Here is a 20650-nt window from a genome sequence, read left to right on the forward strand (position 1 = left end):
AACGCATAACACGCAAGTACAACCATCGGTTCAAATATACAAAACAATTGTCGTTTTAAATATATACAAGTATACAGTTTTTGCCTTGACATGGACCAAGAAAAACGTATTCTCCTGCTCCTACTGCTAAGACGACGAATGAAGAAAAAACAGAAACGAACATATTGGGTGAATCCATACATGTCTTTAATGAACCATGATGGAGAGATTTTTATGCACTATTTACTTGCGTGTTATGCGTTCAGCAGCAAAACGTAAACTAGTTAAACTACCAAGCGATGCACCGTGCACGGCGTCATACACGGCACCGCGCCGTGGTACGACGCCGTTCGCGGCGCCGTGTACGGCACCGTACGCGGCACCGTGTTTCGGCACGACGCCGTTTGACGGCGCCGCGCCGTGACACCGTAGACGGCACCGTACCGGCGACATGTGTCCAGGCCCTTAGATTTTACCCGAAAGAGAGGACTGCCCAATAATATAGGTTTATCATTGTATTTTTATAAAAGTCGATATATGAAGACTCCAGTTTTTTTAAACCTTGTATAGTCAACTTCATATACTTCTTAGAAAAAAAAACAATTAAAAATATCTGATTCTACGTCGTTTACAATAGTAGCGTTCAGATATTTTTGATCAAACATGGCAAACGAGCAAGTGGGTCTCCTAATGGTAAGAGATCACCACCGCCCATAAACATCTGCAACACCAGGGGTATTGCAGATGCGTTGCCAACCTAAGATGGGATACCTCAACTGCCAGTACCTAATTTCACCGGCTGTCTTACTCTCCACGCCGAAACACAGTGCAAGCACTGCTTCACGGCAGGATTAGCGAGCAAGATGGTGGTAGCAATCCGGGCGGACCTTGCACAAGGTCCTATACCACCTGCAAAACATGATGATATAGAGCCAGAAGACTAAGTGTGCGAACAAAGAGCCTAAGGCATGGTCCTAATAGAACGCGATGCGCGATCATCGCGCGAATTAATAAGCGATGCGAACGTGTGCGCGCGGTCAAACATATTGAACTCGAATATGTGTCCTAACCGACAACGCGATTTCCAAACGCTGCGAACGTTTATCAATCATCGTATTTATTAAGTAACGTTTTATATCAAATAAATACTGCACCTTTATGGACTTAATTAGTTAACGTCAAATTGAATCATGACGCAGGGTGCAACCTTTGAGCTACTAATGGAATGTTGACATCTCATACTTTTGTCTAGGATCTCATAGTGAAATTGTTTATGAAAAGGTTCCACCCTAGTTTATGACTCAACTTGTTCGACTGTACGAGTAGACTTCGGATATCTATAGAGAGCAGTTGCAACTACTACAAAAAGGATTGTTCCCTCTTTTTCGTAAAGATGCCATCGTACAATTTAGAGTTTTGGGGGGTTTCAACAACTCTTTATTATATATTTTTAATTAAATGCGTCCGTACTCTATTGCATCTGTACAACGACTGAAAAACGTCACAGAAATAGTGTGTGACAGCGCTCTACGAAGCCGAGTCTCTTTCCAAAGAACGATGTGCGATCTTTATGGCCGGGTACTGTACGCTCGCTGCTAGTGTGGAGTACTCACGTGCAAGTTGTGGAAGCGGTGCGGCGCGCAGAGCGCGGCCAGCGGCGGCGGCAGAGCGCGCACGCAGCCCGCCCCGCACCCCTCCGCCTCCTCCTCGCGCTCCTCCTCCTCGCGAGGGTTCGCCGCCGCTTCTGCGGAAAAGAGAAACAATCTGTGTATCGAGAACATTTGAAATTATAACCGTATTATAATTATAATTATAAAAGAAATTATAAAGTTTACTTAAAGTTTTCTAGGATGGTCCATATTATATTTTTATAGATAGTAGTCTTATAATAATGTAGCTCATCCCTGAAGATAGTTTTTTTTTCATTTGCCGTTTTGTTGTTAAAATAAATTCAAACTTTATTTCGGCAAACCACACGTTTCATGAGATTAATAGGTTTTGTGCCTTGGTCTGTTTGGTTAAAAAAAGACGTCGTATTGACAGCTGTCAGTTGTTAAATATCGCCGTACACATACGCACACAAACACGTACAGTCACCAGCATTAATATCAGCCACAGCGGAGCGTGCAAAAATATCTGACACGTCCTTCCGGCCCTAGAAATAGAGTCGTATCAGATATTTATGCACGCTTGTTGTGTCAGATATTGATGCGGGTGACTGTACAATGTACATACACGTACGTACGTACGGCGACACATAAATAACTATCTACAGAAGTGAGCTACATAAGACTATCGATACTACTATGGATAAAAAATATAATATGGACCATCCTAGAAAACTTCAGGTACTCAATTGTCTCTCCCTGTTTCTCTAATAAATGTACGATGAAAATAAATGGTTTTTATTTATTTCATTTCTTTACTTAGGTACTAGCTTTTACCCGTGAAACTTGGTTAGGTTATTTAGGTCTCATTTGAAGTGAAATTTCGGTATTTCGCACAATTCCTCTAGAAATACCCACAAATTATACCGTGAATTTTCATTTGCGTTCCATAAGGAAACGTTCGCCAAATATCACCTGTAGAAATTTTTATGATAGGAATATTACGTTTCAAGTAAATCGATGTTAGAATTAACTATTACTTATATTAGCACAAACATGCTTTAAGATTTTTAAACGTGAATACGCAAAAATGAATAGGATAAACAAAGTATGTCATTCAAAATTATGCTAAATATTTTCAGCCAAAATTTTTGTTCACTTCTCATGCTCTTAAAGTTGGTATTTATGCTGGATCTAGGCGACCTAAAATTACTTTTTATGCTCTAGTGCATAAAGTAAAATCTTCGTCTAAGGTCAAGGTAATCAGGTGTAAAAGCCACAAACAAAAAGTTTAATAATCAATCAAAATAAATCAATAAAACTAAAAAAATATATACCAATGCATAAAAAATTAAACTAGTAAGTGAACAATTGTTTCCACTGTTACTATTTAATTTCCTCTCAATCGAAGTAAAAACCAGAGTGTAAAACTCGAGCATTAAACCCTTTTTCCCCTCGACGTGTCTATCCACACTCGCCGTACGATGAACGCCTCGGGTAAAATGGCTCGTTTTATGCTCTTGTTATACAATCAACTACTTATAGGACAATCAATATTATGCGATTCGACAGGTACACGTTTTAACCCCCGACACAAAAAAGGGTGTTATAATATAAGTCAAAGTCAAAATATCTTTATTCAATTTAGGCTATAACAAGCACTTATGAATGTCAAAAAAATCTACCACCTAGCCTACTAACCTAACCTACTAGCCTAACTACCTTTGTAGCATCGTAGCTCTCAAACGGATTAACTGATTTCGATGCGGCTTTTTTCACGTGAAAGCTAGTTTCCCAGCAGTAGTTTTAAACTAGTGTTTCATCAAAATCGGTTGAGCTATTTTTGAGATTATAGAACTTTAAAATGACAATGACGGTGGGATGACCTAAGTTACATACAACATTGACGTTTAAGCCCATTCACATTCTCATTGTGTTTCAATAAATACATCATGGCCGCCGGCAGCCTAGTAAAGCCTGCCCGAAGAATTAAGTTCATGCGATTCGCCCACGACATGGCTGAGATTCGAGAATAATCTGGCAATAAAACGTGCACCGTGGCGTAGTTAATTTTACTACCGCACATCCCTCCCGCGCCAGTGTTGCCAGAACAACACGTACTTCTGTAGCTCCCTAAACTGGGCACATTGTTCGGTACAAAAAATACTGAGCAGCCAAAAATCTGGCCCTCCCGATGTAGAATGAGCCAATTTTTGCCGCTGAGTCTATTAGGCACTTGTCCCACCGCCGACGATGAGCGAGAAGCGAGCAGAGCGAGTAACTAGAAACGAGTGGGCGAGCAGTGAAAAGCGAGTGTTCGAGCACGACGGGCGATTACTCGCTCCACTCGCTCGAGCCGGGCGGCCGCCAAGCTAACAGCGCTGAGCGAGTATCGCTGAGCTAGTTTTATAGCTCAGCGAGTTTTATAGCTCTTGTCGCTGCGACAAAAGATGTAAAGCGAGTTCTCGCCGGCAGTGTGAACCGACAGCGATCAACTATTAATAGATATGTCTCTTTTACTCACACAGGATCTTATATCTTTTGTTCGTTTCTTGAGCGAGAAAATAGTCGATAGCCAATCGTTTCCTCGCCGGCGGTGAGACAACTGCCTTAAGATTGTTTTTTGGAATCTTTTTGTATTTTTTATTTCAATTCCAAATTTTTACTTAATTTTTAATTTTTACTGTCCAGCAGTGGTGTACCGGTATAGCACGTGGCACGGAATGCCGAGGACATGGGTTCGATTCCCAGTGCTGGTCTTATTTTTCTGGTTTTTCTGTGCATCTATATTTCAGTTTGTATTTTCAATCTGAGTATATTATTCCATTTATTATTTCTATTTCTAGCTTAACTTATCTATCCTCGCTCCGCTCAGTTGCGTCCACTAGAGCTGTGCTGTGTGAGGATAAATTAATGAAGATTTTCTATTAGTTAATGAAAAACATCTCTCGCAATATATCGCACATCTGTGATGAAAACTGATCCATATTCTTTTTGAACTTATTTATTTTGACACGCTCCTATACCTGTTCTGACGTTTTCCCTGAACCCGGACATATCCGGATATTTCCAGATATATCCGAATAATCCCCGCACCCTGGCAACCCTGGGAGTAAGTACGTGCCGGAACGCTTTACGAGCCGGCGGGGGTGTTCATCAGCAGGGATCGGGGATAAAAATCATTCGGGAAGTTGTTTGTGCGCTCTCAAATAAAAGCATGCCCACTGTTAACCTGCCGCCGGGGAGGGTGATTGTGTTTACGGCAGGGATGTTACGGAGCTCCGATTCCGTTTCCGTTAAGTCGGAACCTCCGTTTGATATTAAACATCCGTTCCGGTTCCGGTTCCGTTTGAAACGGAAGTTATATCGGATGTCAATGGTTAGCGCGGCGACTTACTGCGAAAAACAGAGGGCTAAATTTGTAATATTTCTGACAAATACAAACAGACGTATAAACACACTTTATTGACCAAAATTCACTTGATTTTAATATTTAATTTTCATTTGAAAATACTTCGTCAAAATCTGACGTTAGGTATTTCTTGAATGAAACATGGGTATAATCTGTATTAGCATAGACTAGCGTAGAGATGGAGGAAAAATTGACATTTTAAAAATCGATTAATGCTTGATTTTGTAAGCGATTTTTATTTACTTACGTTAAAATTAAAAAATAGTCACTGCTTTTATAATTGAATAAACAGTCTTTGGAATGAAATCAAGTATTGTAAATAATAAAATAGACAAAAATACTTGGATCTATTCAATTAATAAATAAATCGATTTACTGAACAGATTAATTATTTTGCACTAGGTTCTAGGTTTTCACATCACTAAATGTCTGTGGTCGGGTTAATGGCGTCTTTGTTTACACTTTACATAAATTGAATTGATATAAACCATATCGTTACTATCGATGTGAATATCATGTTATTTTGTTACTAATAAGTAATATATGTCATGATAGGTCATGGTCACAAACTATAAAGAGAAGCCGGCGTTGTCATGGCGGTTTGTTTATGGTTTGTGCTAGTGTCCCTGCACAGAGTTTTGTGTAATATTCCCTATTAGGGTATTTCTCATTTTTGTGCACACATTCACTTCTATGGATATCAGTACCGTGGATGTGAACCTATTTGTAGTATTAAAAAAAATCTTACGATGAGTTCCCGTATCATAAAACCATCGTAACATTAGCACTTTCTCAAAATATTAGACACGGAAATTATATCCACGGTAGTGTACAGTCAAAGAAATTAAATCACTACCCAGGGTGGAACCTATGTGCTACGAATGTCATATTGACATTCCATACATCTGCTAAAGAAATCATGACAAAAATGATTATAAAAAGACGACGGGACGTAAATTAACCCTTTTCCAGGCATAGTGCATATAGTGACCACATAAATGTGCACGAATATTCGACCTTACTAAATGCACAATATGGTACAAAATCACTTGAAGTCGTTTAAAATATTATGCGTTTTTAAATTAATCCCGCAAAGGTAAACAATATAAAACTGTGATTATTTTTGTGCAGGCGTACCTAAATTCGCGGGGCCTGGGAAAAGGTTCATTTCCTTGACTGTATAAGTACATCTATGGAATTGATTGTGTGCACAAAAATGAGAAATGCCCACGAAAGTCAGAGAGCGGTCACAGCGCTCAAATATTCACCCATAACTTTGTTCAATGGAAGTCTTTCACTGATGATGGTGATGATAATGATACACATCAATCATTTACCCAATAACAAACATTTACTTCGCTCAATAAACATTTTGATATCAAAAACACCGCAGACCGAGCGCTGCGGTCGCAATAAAATCAGTATTCCGAACCTTGCGAGTTACGACGCAGCATCCGTCTCACTCTCGCATAATATGTATTAGGCCTTTTGCACATTATAAGTGAATTGCTTGTGCCTTATAAGAAATGGTTCCTTGTGATGCTTGTATAATCTATTTATTCAGTCTGAGGCGGCGGCTCCACTGAGGCGGAGACGAAAAGAGATGTGTAGGGGTCGACCAATCATATTAGTTGAATCCACATCTCATCTCTGTCTCATTATCAGACTTGTAGGGATTGGTCGATCCGAACACGTCTCCTGTCCGCTCCGCTCGTCTCCGCCTCAGTGGAGCCGCCTTAGAACAGATTTTTCCGTGTCTTATGAGTACGAGTGTAGTTCCAGCGTTACCTATAGGTACTGACACATCTAAATGGGCTACCCTGTATATTAGTTAATCCCATCCTGTATACGCCCCACTGCTGGACACAGAACTCCTTTTAGAATGGGAGAGCATGGCCTGTAACGCTATTTTCTTTCGCCGTAAAGCTCGGGATAAATTTCAAATATAACATCGCACATTAATTTGGAAAAATACAGAGGTGCGAGCACGGGTTTGAACCCACGATCCTCTGCTTGAGAGCCCATAGGTCAAACCACTCGGCCACCACGGCTTTTTTCTATACTTATTACTCAATTATTTTTGTTTTAAACGTGGATGTCGATAACCTGAGCGGCCAAAAATCTGGCACCTAAATGTAAACAGTAATGCGTAATTTTAATGTAGAGTGCGCCATGCGTGTGAGCAAAGGAATTGTTTAGGGCCTACGCTAGCTGGCGCGAGTGCGCGGGCGCACGTCTGCGAGCGCGGGTGCAGGTACCATCAGCCAAATATGTGGTCTACCACCCTAAAGTTGATAATCGTTTGCATGTCATAAAACAATAATGCCAATAGACGTGTCTGGCAACTTGAAAGTTCGTCTTTAGCGACATATTCATTTGATAGGAACTTGTTTGAAAATTGGTAGACCACTTATTTGGCTGATGGTACAAAGTCAAAGTCAAAATATCTTTATTCAATTTAGGCTATAACAAGCACTTATGAATGTCAAAAAAAATCTACCACCGGTTCGGAAAAACCTCTGCTGAGAAGAATCCGGCAAGAAACTCAACGAGGTATATATTTTTTTTAAACAGATTTACAATATTATTAAATGATATGTATATATCACAGTGTTTGACACAACTTTATTTTTAACACAGTAGTTCGCTATTTGAAGGGATCGCTAATGCGGATCGGAATTATTTCCAAATATCCCTGTCCCTTTGATATTAATGTCTTCTTGACAATAGATCTGAATTTTGTATCCGTTTCATTTATAATATTTTTTGGAATTTTATTATAAAAACGTATGCAATTTCCCAGAAACGACTTTTTGGTTTTAGCCAGTCTGTAAGATGGAACTTTAAGCTTTCCTGTGTTTCTAGTAGCCTTTGGCTTATCGACGTTAGTGGGAAAATCACATATGTTCTTCCTAACATACATGATTATTTACAGTCGAGTTCATAAACTTGTGAGCAAAAATTTGATCAAAAATATCTGAACACGCTTCTACTTCCACAAGTTGATTAACTCGACTGAACAATCCTGCGCCTGCGCACGCGACGCGCAGTTAGCGCTGCTCATTACTATTGTTCAACAGGCGGCCACCCGCTCCGTGCGAACCGCGTCAGCTCTACCTACCTAGTGACATTCATGAAGACGCGTGATTTTGACAAAATTAGACATTAATGACATTGTAATAAAAACCACGGCACGCGTCATCGTGAATGACTAACCATACAGTAGGCCCTTATAGTTCATGGACCCATAAACACAATAGTTTTAATGCAATTTCTTGTACGGGTGTGGCCTGTAATACGAGCAAAGAATTAAAACATAGATCATGATTGCTTTTTTGGAGTCTTTTTGTATTTTTTATTTCAACTCCAAATTCGTTACTATTACGGGTATCCCGTGAAACCATATTGAAAATACAAACTGAGACATGGATGAACAGAAAAACCAGAAGAAGAAGTAGCGTAGTGGAAAAAAGAAACATAAGATATGTGTGCATAGGAGAGATTCATGTCTAGCGGTGGTGAAGGGGTTCAAAGTCAAAGTCAAAGTCAAAATATCTTTATTCAAGTTAGGCTATAACAAGCGCTTATGAATGTCAAAAAAAATCTACCACCGGTTCGGAAAAACCTCTGCTGAGAAGAATCCGGCAAGAAACTCAACGAGGTATATATTTTTTTGTAAACAGATTTACAATATTATTAAATTATATTTTTTATGGTTATAGCACGCAGCACGGATTGCTGAGGACTTGGGTTCGATTCCCAGTGCTGGTCTCTTTTTCTGGTTTTTCTGTGCATCCATGTCTCAGTTTGTATTTTCGAAAACATAGATCGTCCTCGTCAAACTGAACAACATTAGTTCAGCGACTTTTAAAAATAATGGAGTCTTTGAATTTTCCTTTTTTCATACAAATTAAATACTGCTATCAATGTACGCCATCCTAGAACACAACTGACGTCGCCTGTCACGCTACAAACATCAAGCATTTCGCTTTACATTGCTTGGATTGGATAAACTTAAGTGTAATAAAAATTAAAAAACGAAATATTCTTTAGTCGCTGAACTAATGTTGTTCAGTTTGACGAGTATGATCTATGTTTTAATTATTTTCTCAAACGGGCCACATCCGTATGCAAACGCCCTAAAGGAACAATACGCCTCGCCTGCTCGCTCTGCGTAGGCGTTAAAACAAAACAGAATAAGTCTCACGAGCAATGAAGCATCCGAATTATAATTAACAGCCAATTCAGCTGAATGCGGTCGTTCACTAATTAAGTGTTTAGTGTCTGCGTCGAGCTGCCTCAAAAATATTAACTTAAATTAACATACAACAAATATAATGTTTTAACTTCCGCGATTCCTACTAATCCTTACTTTTTTTTGTTTTGTTTGACTGATTTGGATAAAATTTGGAATGTAAGTAGACAGCTGGACATCTGGATTAACACGTATAGGCTACCTACTTTTTATCCCGAAATTCCCACGGGGTCGGAACAAAAGTTCATCTCTCGGTATGGCGCCATGAAATTTTGCACTGTTGTTTATAAATTATATTATAATTCAACGTCAATAAAGACCACGATGTAATTCCCACGGGACTTTAGTTAAATCCCGGCATTCCAATTCAACTGTTGATTGACGGGCATTTTCACAAAAAATGACCCTTTTTTAATTTTGGAAAAATATGGTTTTATCCTGCTCAGAATCGATACCTACCGATGGTTTAAAAAAATGCCCTATTTAATGAAAATTGCGAGTACTGCCTTTTTGCAAGGTAACGTTTGGCAACCTGTTTCATTTCGCAACTTTTCATTTCGCAAACTCAAAAACTGTAAACATTTCAAGATTTATTTCAGGGCCATCGTGTAGAACCCTTTATTTATTTATTTATTTATTTATTTATTTATTAAATGCAATTCACATGTCAAAAGTACAATATAGCACTAACATTATGAAACCCGGAAGGGCGCAGCATTTTTAAGAGAGAGAGAGTTTCCAAAACAATAAATTGGCATCTTAGAATTAATTAAAGTTGTGGCAATAATACAGGTTAGGTTAGATTAGTTTTATAAAAAACGTGAAATATTTACAGTTTCAGAAATATTAAACAGTTGGGAAATGAAAAGTTGCGAAATTAAACAGGTTGCCAAACGTTATTCGCCGAAACATTAGTAAACCTGAAAATTGACAGTTTTGTGACGTTTTTTTTTCATACACTCGGTATCGGGCGTCACAAAACTGACTCATAATGTTTCATAATCATCATAATATTTAAGAGCCTAGTTCTTGTCGGTGCAGTAATCGCCATTCTGTACGCCTCTCTGCGAATGCTTTGAGCTCCTGATGTTTATTATGGATTTGTATGGGCATGCGCTCATTACATCAACTCCGTAGCGTCTCCGGATCGCCTCACTCGCGAGGCCACGCGCGGACGGCGAGCGGACCACTCGGTGACAGCCCGCTGCTTGCCGCCATAGCGACTACTAGGAAATTCGTGGACTACGCGAGGCCCACTCGTTGTCAACGCGGCGTGAGCTGTGACCTTAATGCTAGCCCCTACTGCTAAAATAGGCTAGCTCCTGCATGGTGCTGCTTACTATCACAAAGAAGAAAGTACCTATTCATTAAGATTGGTTTTTTGGAATCTTTTTGTAGTTTTTATTTCAATTCCAAATTTTTTTTTACTATTACGGTCTTTTACGGTTTTTTGTCCAGCGGTGGTGTAGCGGTATAGCACACGGCACGGAATGCCGAGGACCTGGGTTCGATTGCCAGCGCTGGTCTTATTTTTCTGGTTTTTCTGTGCATCTATATTTCAGTTTGTGTTTTCGATACCTATTCATTAGTAAAGTTATAACAATACGGTATTTGACAACTCCTGATTATTGCCAAATCCTAAGATTATTATGAAAATATAGATATACAGATAGTGCTTAGCCAAGAGAAAATTTAAATCGATTGAAAATTGAATTTATAGTGATTTTTTGAAAAATCTATATACCTGTCTCTTTCTCAAACGCTTTTCTCTATGCAGCAAGTATGGCGGTACTGGCGTGTGACGTCACATGCCAGTATGTCTTTCTCTGTCTAATCTTGAATTTCAAACCTTTATAACTTTGTTATTTGTAAAGGTAGCTTAAAAATTGTTTTTCTATTCGATAACAGGCATTGTTTAGTTTTAATTTATAAAACATAGATAATAGTCAAATACCGTATTATGTGAACGCAAAATGTATTTTTTTAGTGTAATGTTCACTCTATTATTAATCCCTTTTGCGGGCGAGCAAGACTCATCGCCAAAGACTTTGCGACGGCGTCGGCGGCTCGAGGCTTCTTTCATAACGAAAAGAGAAGCTCAGTAAAAGAGTAAAAGTTGATAGTTCCTCACCGAGCCCGCAGCTTTTGATCTCAGCTTTATAAGATTGCGTTTAATAATTAATGAAAGAAGATTAAAACCAGTATTAAATTGCGAATTTAAATTGCAGCGCGCCAGGGCTGTGCCAGTTTGCAGAGTAATCTATACGGTAGGAATATGCGGGCGGAGAGGACATTTTAAATGCCACATGGAGGGAAAGTACTTTCATTACTCAAGATAGGGTAATTTATGATTGGTTTTTTGGAGTCTTTTTGTATTTTTTATTTCAACTCCAAATTTGTTACTTTTACGGGTATCCCGTGAAACCATATCGAAAATACAAATAAGTAATAATAAAATAAAATAAATAATAATAAAATAGTATAAGTAGCGTAGTAGAAATAAAAAACCTGAGATATGTATGCATAGGAAAAATTCGTGTCTAGATTCCTGTCCAGCGGTGGTGTAGGGGTATAGCACGCAGCACGGATTGCTGAGGACCTGGGTTCGATTCCCAGCGCTGGTCTCTTTTTCTGGTTTTTCTGTGCATCCATGTCTCAGTTTGTATTTTCGATAGGGTAATTTACTCAAAGTACTTGTAGGTACTAGAATCTATTCTGCGGTAAAACTAAGAACGGTGACGCGGTTCGTTAGATTATTTTCCGATAATCCTTTTTTCTTTGTAGCAAATTTTAATTTTGCTTTTTTCCAAGTCTGCTTTTTTAATGAAGCTTATTTTCACATTCGCGTTTAATCTGCGTCGCATTTTTTTCCAGTCGCGTTTTTCCCCAATCCCAATCGACACAGAAACAGTGTCCATGGAGCCCTGGTATCACAGAGCTCCTGTTTCCCACCGAGTCTTATGTACCCCACTACTAACCCACACAACCAGGCTTAACGGCTCATAGGTAGGCTTAGGTTATGTTAGTTTTGCATCGGCCCGAAGGGCCAAAACCACCCAGGATAGGATCTCCGCGTGAGCGGAGCTTCGACGAGACTGTTTCTGTACCGATTGGGATTGGGGAAAAACGCGACTGGGGAAAAATGCGACACAAAAAGAACGCGAATGTTCAACGCGAAGCTTCATGAAAAAAACAGACTTGTAAAAATAAAATTCGTGAAAAATTAGTAGTTTAAGAGTAAATAGCAGCCTAAGGTATAAAATATACCTAACCTTGGAAGATTCCGTATAAAATACGAAATCCTTAGAAAAATATTACTTAATTAATTCGTAATGGCTACGGAACCCTATTTTTGGCGTGTCCGACACGCTCTTGGCCGGTTTTTTTAAGTCAGTCCTGGACGTTGGCCCCGACGTATTATATTTTAACATCTGAGTGATAACTAATAAAACTATGCCTAGCTTGCTTTTTCTTTGTATATAATCGGAAAAAGAAAAGGATGGTATATATGTAATTATGGTGTCAAAAACACGTGTAACTGTTTATTCGGAAGAATGAAATGTTTTGTTTTTCCTTTTACGTACAATGGAAATAGAATTAACTCGGGCGGTTGCGGTTGTATCTCGCATGTTGCGGCTATTCCTTTGATAATTAGCTTATTGAACACAGTCAGTTTGTCTGTGCAGCTGAACAGTAAACAACGCTCAGACCTGCAGATTAATAATTCCCAGGTTTCCTATGAGCCTCGCTCGAAGTTATTGTCTCCACTCCCTAAAGCCGTGGCCGCGACCACAGCGACGGCCCCGTGGACAGAGTTAAAAACTTACCCCCTTATTCATAAAACTTAACAAGCCTATGTTAACTAACAAATGCTTTGTCCCTTTCTAGCAAATACAAATGTCGAAGTGACAGATAAGGACAAACGAATTTTAGCGGCATTTTAACTAAAATAGGTTTGATTGTCGTTTATGAATAAGGGGGTTACACGTTATTAACTCCTCTGCTCACAACTTTAGGAGTTACTGGATGACTACTCTCTGTAGTTAGGTCATCTGCCAGAAACTTTCTGATTCGCTTTGTTCAATGTTTCAGGAAACAATTTTTTAACCCTCAGCGCCATTTTGTTGACGTCCGTGACAGGGGTTGTGTCAAAGTAATATTATGATTGATGCGCCGCGCTTGTTCCAAACAGCCAGTCTAGCGCCGTGAGGTACGAGTCAATGTCAATCTCTTAAATGGATGGATCCATTTTGATGCAGTTTCAGGTTAGCTGCATGCTCATTTGCCGTCTCAAAATCTTTTCTTTTTTAAGCCCCTTGGCCGAGGGTCGTAGCCGTGTCTTATGAGAATCATTAGTGAACCTTTATGACGTCTTTCTTGAGATAATATTGTGTTGGTGTCCCCTTGCCTTCCATACGCAGAATACAAGTAATAGGCTGTAGATTGACTCGGCCGTATTCTTGAAATGTATACCTACGGCTTGGCGGAGCGCTAGGGTTGGCGTCTACAAAAAGTAAAACAGACGTGTGTAGATTTTTATTGTATGTGTGTAGTTTTAGGTGTAGGAATAAAACATATGTGATTCACAACCGCAATGACACATACTTTCCTACGTGTTGTCTATTTGTACTTAATACTAGTGTAGTTGGAAAATACAGTGGTCTCGGTGCCGAATATGATTTTGTACCTTTCGGCGTCGAGACCCTTGGTCCGTGGGGCCCTGGCGCTCTGAGTCTCTTCAAAGATCTATCAAAGAGACTCAGAGATACCACAGGAGACCGAAGAGCTGGCAGTTTCCTCGCTCAACGCATCAGTCTTGCGATCCAGCGGGGAAATGCTGCCAGCATCTTTGGTAATGCCGCAGGGTCCATTTTTAGATTTATTATAGTTTTAGTTTATTTAATTTTATTGTACCTAATATACCTTTTTTATAGTTGGACCTGTATTGTTCTGGAAATAAAAGTTTGATACGTCCTTATCATACTAGTGTTGTGTCTGTGTTGTGAATAAATGTAATATCTTTCTTTCTTTCTTTATATATGCTAATTTTATGGTTATTTATTAATTAAATTATAAGTTGGTAATAGAAAAAAATGCGTCTATTGCGGCAAGTTCGAAAAGACTTGTTGTTGAATTTTATCACATAAAAAATTCTCATTCTTATGAAGAGTTAGTACTGAGTGCTATAGCCACGTTCGTTACGGAATCGAAACGGGGGCGAATAGAGCGCAATTCAGAGGAGGTGGTCCTCAAAGCAAAATGTCCTCGTTGAAAAAACGACCGTAAGGTAGTAAGTCATGGGAGCAAAACGTCCGCAATTTAAAAGGGTACTCTTTGTACATAGCAAAGTGTCCCTTATTATCAAACGACCACAATTTAAATGGTCACGAGAGCAAAACGTCCGCAATTTAGAAGGTACCCACCTATTAGGTTTAAATTCTAATACGTTTTATATTTAATTTATTATTTATTTTTATATTTCATTTTTAATTTTAATAGGTTTTATTCCACTCTTTATACTTACTCGTACTTACGTGTAAAAATAGGTCCTGATGCGTTAAGGACGTCTTGCTTTCATGACATTTTTAATTAATGACGATTTGCTTTAAGGGCTTTTTCCTTTGCGGTCAACTTGTTGCTTGGCCTATCTTCCCTTTGGTCATTTTGGTTAAACGGACATTATGGTTAGGGGGACTAAATGCCTATAAGGACTCGACCAGCGACCGGAATGCGCGGCGCGCGGCGTGGCACCGCGTTTTTGTCTAGCAAAGATTGGTTAGCGGCCGTGTAAATCACGCTTGGCTGTGTGCGTGCGTCGATTCGGGCGCTAGTATGAAGTCGAACTACTGCCTATTACTTGTATTGTGTCCAGAGTTTGTAGTTGGCAGTAGAAAAGCGCTGCCGACTTTCAAATCAGTCCCCTTAGTGCCCCTTGATGACATCCACGCACTCGCATATTAAAGCTAGACTAGTTTATTATACATATTACTAGAGTTTACCCGCATTATCCCACGCGTAAACTATTCGATCTGGTAGTAACAATTGAAATTCCGTTATTTTACTAAATTCTCCTGGGAATTTCCAAAATTTATATCATGGTCTTCATTGAGGACCCCAGCGGTTGAAATTTCAAGATTTCATCCTTATCCCGTGGGAATATCAGGATAAAAAGTAGCCTAAATGTTATTCCAGACGTCCATCTCTACATACCAAATTTCATGACTCTAAGCCCAGCGGTTGTTATTTCGAGATTTTATCCCTATCCCGTGGGAATATCGGGATAAAAAGTATCCTGTGTTTTAATTCTGTTAACAAACTAACTTTTTGCTAAATTTCATTCAAATCCGTCCAGCCGTTTCAGCGTGAAGAAGTTACAAACATACGCATTTATAATATTACTTAGCGGGATTATGTTATGTATAAGTCTTATTTGAGTTCTTTAGGCTCAGACATTTGCGAGCACTCAGAAGTCCAATGTTTATAGCGACTGTACCGAAAGACATAAAACAGCATCGTACCAAATTGTCATTCATGTAACAAAATTTTCATCAACAAATCGAACGGCCGGCGAACGATGGAGCGACGCTCACCTGATCGGAGCGCGGACTGAGAGCCTCGAGGATGATTGAAGTTTTATAGCTTGAAACTATCTAATATAGGCTGGCTGGTTGGATCAATTTACCAGAATCATTTTTCTTAGTAGCAAATTTGTAATGAAGGATTCAATTTACGCCCTCGCCGTAAATACACCATTTTGCTCCCTTGTGACACAAATAACTATTTGACCTCGACTGTAATTAATTACGCATTGCATTGATTAATAATTGACGCAATTTCTGAGCCCTCGAAAACCTGCAAAGACGCGCGAACCCGAGCGGTTTCAAGTAGGCAGTCGTAACAGTAAATACGAGGGTGTGATCCGGTTCCGATTTGTTTTATCTTCCGATTTATCGGCCGGTTTATCACCAGCTTAGTGCCCAATTTCAATAACGAGCTCCACGCTGTCGCAGAGGGAAGCTCGCGGCTTGCTCACTCGGAGTAAACGTAATGTAAGATAATTTAATGAGTGTTTTCACAGAGGCGAAATATAGAAGGAAAGAAAGAAAATACATTAATTTAACGCCATGAAACCAACATAGAACAAATAAAGAGATACATGACGCTAAATAGGTCCCCACTCGGCATAATGCCACGGCCTTATCTAAAAACTAAATAAATAAAAATAAAAAATATATAGGTATTAAATTGTATGGCAACACCGGCTTAAACAGTTCAATCGTGTGCAGTTGAATTGTTTTAAGTCACCGCCAAAAGTATACTTTGCAAATATGAATAATGCATATTACTATTAAAACTCCTTAAAAACAAAAAACAGGTATTTCTATTAAAAGTATCTTACTTGACTAAACAATACGCCAACCAACAGTGGATGCATTTTTGAAATCATAAAAAACCGAACGCATTCAGTCTACCGCCAATGAGGGCTATCGTTTTTTGTCTCACTAGATGGCGCACTGTTGCGTGAGGTTTTTAAGTATGGCTTTCAAAGTCTGTTATTACGGGCGTGAAAACAAAGTTTACATTAAAATCATATTTAATACACCTTAAAACCGTACCATAAAAATATCGAGCATGCCACAGTGTTGCATAGTCCCCGTTTTATTCGGAAAAAAGGGAGGACAAAGGTTTCCGAAAGACAAAAATGTCTCAAAACACAGACATTCATTGCCCCGGAACGCATATTTGCCATAATTAATTTCAGATATTGCAAAATATTCACAAAATTATTCTAATTATAAATAAACCCGCGTAGCTCACCCAAAAACTATGAGATTTGACATTTCGGAGACCTCACGCTACACTAGCGCCTCTAGTGGCGAATTCATACGCGATAGCCCTCATTTAATCGGAGTCTACCAACAGCTGCAATAAAAGGCGTTCATTAAAAAATAAAACACGATCATGTGCGAGTAAAACTCGCGTGAAGAGGGTTCCGTACTTTCTTAGACATTTAAGGTAAACGTACGAATGCTCGTCACTGTCCAAATAGTTGCCATCTTTAATTTTGTCATTAGCAAAAAGGTGATAGCAGGGTGGCATCTATTGGGTATTAGCGTGTCGAGCACTGGGACCTTAGGGTAAATATTCAGCGTTCTTGCTGCGTTTTTGCGTCATTACCGCCTTGGAAAGTATTATTAAAGAGATGACGCTCAGGGTAAACTAGCCCTTGAAACTGAGTCGTATCAGATATTTATGCACGCTGTCGTGTCAGATATTGGTGCTGACGGTACGCGGGACCCTAAAAATACGTGTACTCGTTCCAGATACGAAAAAAAAGACGAAATAGTTATTTGTGTCACAAGGGAGCAAAATGGTGTATTTACGGCGAGGGCGTACATTGAATCCATAATGTAGCGAAGGATTCTACAAGAAAGTAGAATCCTGAGTGTAATGAGGGGTTTAAGTGTTAACGCCCACGATGAAATTCACACCGAGCATTAAGAAACTTGAAGAAAAAAATCTAAATATTTTTAATGAACAACCAGCATAGATAATGGCGTGGCTTTACAATTATCAACTTCAAAAAATGGCATTTGCAATAAAACACTTAGAAAAGCATTGAACAGAAAAGTTGCACTATCGCGTCAGAGAGGAAAAGTTACTTTTCTGAAGGACAGGTGTGAAAAGGTTTTTTCTTTCTTATATTGTGCAAATTGACGCGTTTGAGAGCGCAGCGCGCTTTCACGAACATAAAGCAGCGTGTCCTCCATTAATATCTGCCACAGCGAAGCGTTCAAAAATATCTGACACGTCCTAGCCCTCGAAATGGAGTCATATCAGATATTTATGCACGCTATGTTGTGTCAGATATTGGTGCTGACGGCACGGAACCCTAAAAATACGTGTGCTCGTTCCAGATACGAAAGAAAAGACGAAAAGGTTTTTTCTCTCTCTTATATTGTGCAAATTGACGCGGTTGAGAGCACGGCGCGCTCGCACGAACACAAAGCAGCGTGTCGCGTTACACCGCGAGCTATTACTGCCAGTGGTTCGCTTTATACACGACTTTGAGGACGAAGCATGAGCAAAGAACCGCGATAATGAGGGAGAGAGACATCTATTACACATATTCGATAACAGACTTTATTCCAAGTTGTAAAGTCACTACAATGCTGGATGCAAGTGGCGAGTGTTCACTGTGGCGGTCTAAGGCACTTGTCTCACCGCCAGCGAGGAAACGATTGGCTATCGACTATTTTCTCGCTCAAGAAACGAACAAAAGATATAAGATCCTGTGTGAGTAAAAGAGCCACAAATATTAATAGTTGATCGCTGGCAGTTCACACTGTCGGCGAGAACTCGCTCTTACATCTTTTGTCGCAGCGACATAAAACTCGCTGAGCTATAGATACTCGCTCAGCGATGTCAGCTTGGCGGCCGCCCCGCACGAGCGAGTCAAGTGGAGCGAGTAATCGCCCGTCGCACGCGAACACTCGCTTACAGCCGAGCGACAAAACTACACTCGCTTCTCGCTGCTCGCCCACTCGTTTCTATTTACTCGCTCTACTCGCTTCTCGCTCATCGTCGGCGGTGGGACAAGTGCCTAAGGGGGAGGCCTTTGTTCAGCATTGGATGTCTTCCGGCTGATGATTATGTGATGTTTAAGTCACAGCTAGACAGTCGGGAAAACCCTTCTTGATGAGTAGAGTTAGGTGGAAATATTTTGTGTAACGTCCTTACCGGTGAAGACGGAGAACAATCATATTTAAATGTATCCCCACTATTTATTTATTTATTTATTTTTATTTATTTATTCAATACAAAGTCAGGCTAGACTATCTATAATAAGGGCGTCTATAGTTATTTGAGCAAAATGGTGTATTTACGGCGAGGGCGTACATTGAATCTAGAATGTAGCGAAGGATTCTGCAATAGAATCCTGAGCGTAGCGAGGGATTCTAAAGTATTAAATATAATGACCCGGATAACTCTCGTCTTAAATCGAGTTTAGCTCGACATGTTTCGGGCTAATCCGTAGCCCTTCGTCTTCGGAGCAACGCGACTCAGCGGCTGCTGCAACACGCCGCCGCTCTGCTCGCGCGACTACCCGACGAAACTGACACCGGCACACAACTACCCGCGTTTTCATCATCATTACAACTGTCAAATGTAGGGTAGCACACAACACTAACAACATCGCTCTGTAAAGGTACGTTCACACACACCGATGACGCAGCACGAGTATTTAACACCGTTTTCCAACTCGGAGGTACCGTCCAACCACTATCCCGGTTAAATATGAGTGAGTCTCACGGTAGTTTCATGTTCAAGATTCTAAAGTAGAATCCTGAGCGTAATGAGGGATTCAAGTGTTAACGCCCAAGATGAAAATAATTTTGCTCCCGAGTCGCTCATACAACTTTTCACACCGAGCATTAAGAAACTTGAAAAAAAAAATCTAAATATTGTTAAAGAGCAACCAGCATAGAAAAAGGCGTGGCTTTACAATTATCAACTTCAAAAAATGGCATTTGCAATAAAACACTTAGAAAAGCCTTGAACAGAAAAGTTGCACTTTGCTCCCTCTCGTCAGGGAGGAAAAGTTACTTTTCTGAAGGAGAGGTGTGAAAAATTTACGTCTCTATCAGTGCTCTCTGTAGTGCATTGAATAAGCTCTCTCATTCTGAGAGGAGGCCTGTGTCCAGCAGTGGGACGTATATAGGATGGGATGATCATAATGATGATGGTTGGAAGACATTCGCAACTTGCGCTTCTCGCTTCTCGCTTCTCGCTCTCTGAGCTATCAAACCCTATGAATGAAAAGGTTTATGAAAGTTTTCAAATATTCGGCCGGCTCCCCGAGGAAGGACCCCTTTCAAAAACCCGTTAATATTGTATCGCAAAACTACACGTTGGATAAGCGAAAAATTGTCTACACTCAGCGGTTGGCGTTTTACAGTCGAATACACAAAGTAGTGTACAAAGTGTTGCTTGATTTTCACTTAGCTTAGCATTTTATATTAGCTGTCTGCAATAAGCTTCGTCAAATTTCATCCAGCTGTTTTAGCGTGAAGGAAGAGCTAAATAAAGACTCTATTATACACACTACATAGTATCATGCTATGACCGTAATAGGAAAGTGTCAGGAACGGAATGTCAAGCGCATGGCACGCGACGGCGATGGTTGGTTAGCAAACGTGCTAGTGGGCATAGTCTCATACTTTTCAATACAAAGAATATATTTTTGCCAGACACGGTGCTGTTACGGTCATGGTATGACACGGTATTGTAGAGTGATCTTTAACAGACACACGCACGTACAAACTCAAAATAAAACATTAAATTAAAACAAAATCAAAAAACCCGACTGCCAAAACTAAAAGGAAGAAAATAAGT

General features: G+C 39.8%; 2 protein-coding genes across 3 annotated transcripts in view; one reads left to right on the forward strand and one right to left on the reverse strand.

Moving 5' to 3' along the window:
* LOC141437812 (adenylate cyclase type 5-like) overlaps positions 1–1672 on the reverse strand; it is a 167748-nt gene extending 166076 nt beyond the window's left edge. For both annotated transcript variants that reach the window (XR_012452427.1, XM_074101337.1), the window contains exon 1: positions 1593–1672. The gene's annotated coding sequence lies outside the window, so the exon portion shown is untranslated. The remainder of the gene's footprint in view (positions 1–1592) is intronic.
* The window catches only part of LOC141438000 (outer dense fiber protein 2-like), a 107198-nt gene that overhangs the window by 8175 nt on the left and 78373 nt on the right, over positions 1–20650 (forward strand). The window lies entirely within an intron of this gene.

This window comes from Choristoneura fumiferana, chromosome Z (genome assembly GCF_025370935.1).
Source record: "Choristoneura fumiferana chromosome Z, NRCan_CFum_1, whole genome shotgun sequence".
Taxonomy (NCBI): Eukaryota; Metazoa; Arthropoda; class Insecta; order Lepidoptera; family Tortricidae; genus Choristoneura; species Choristoneura fumiferana.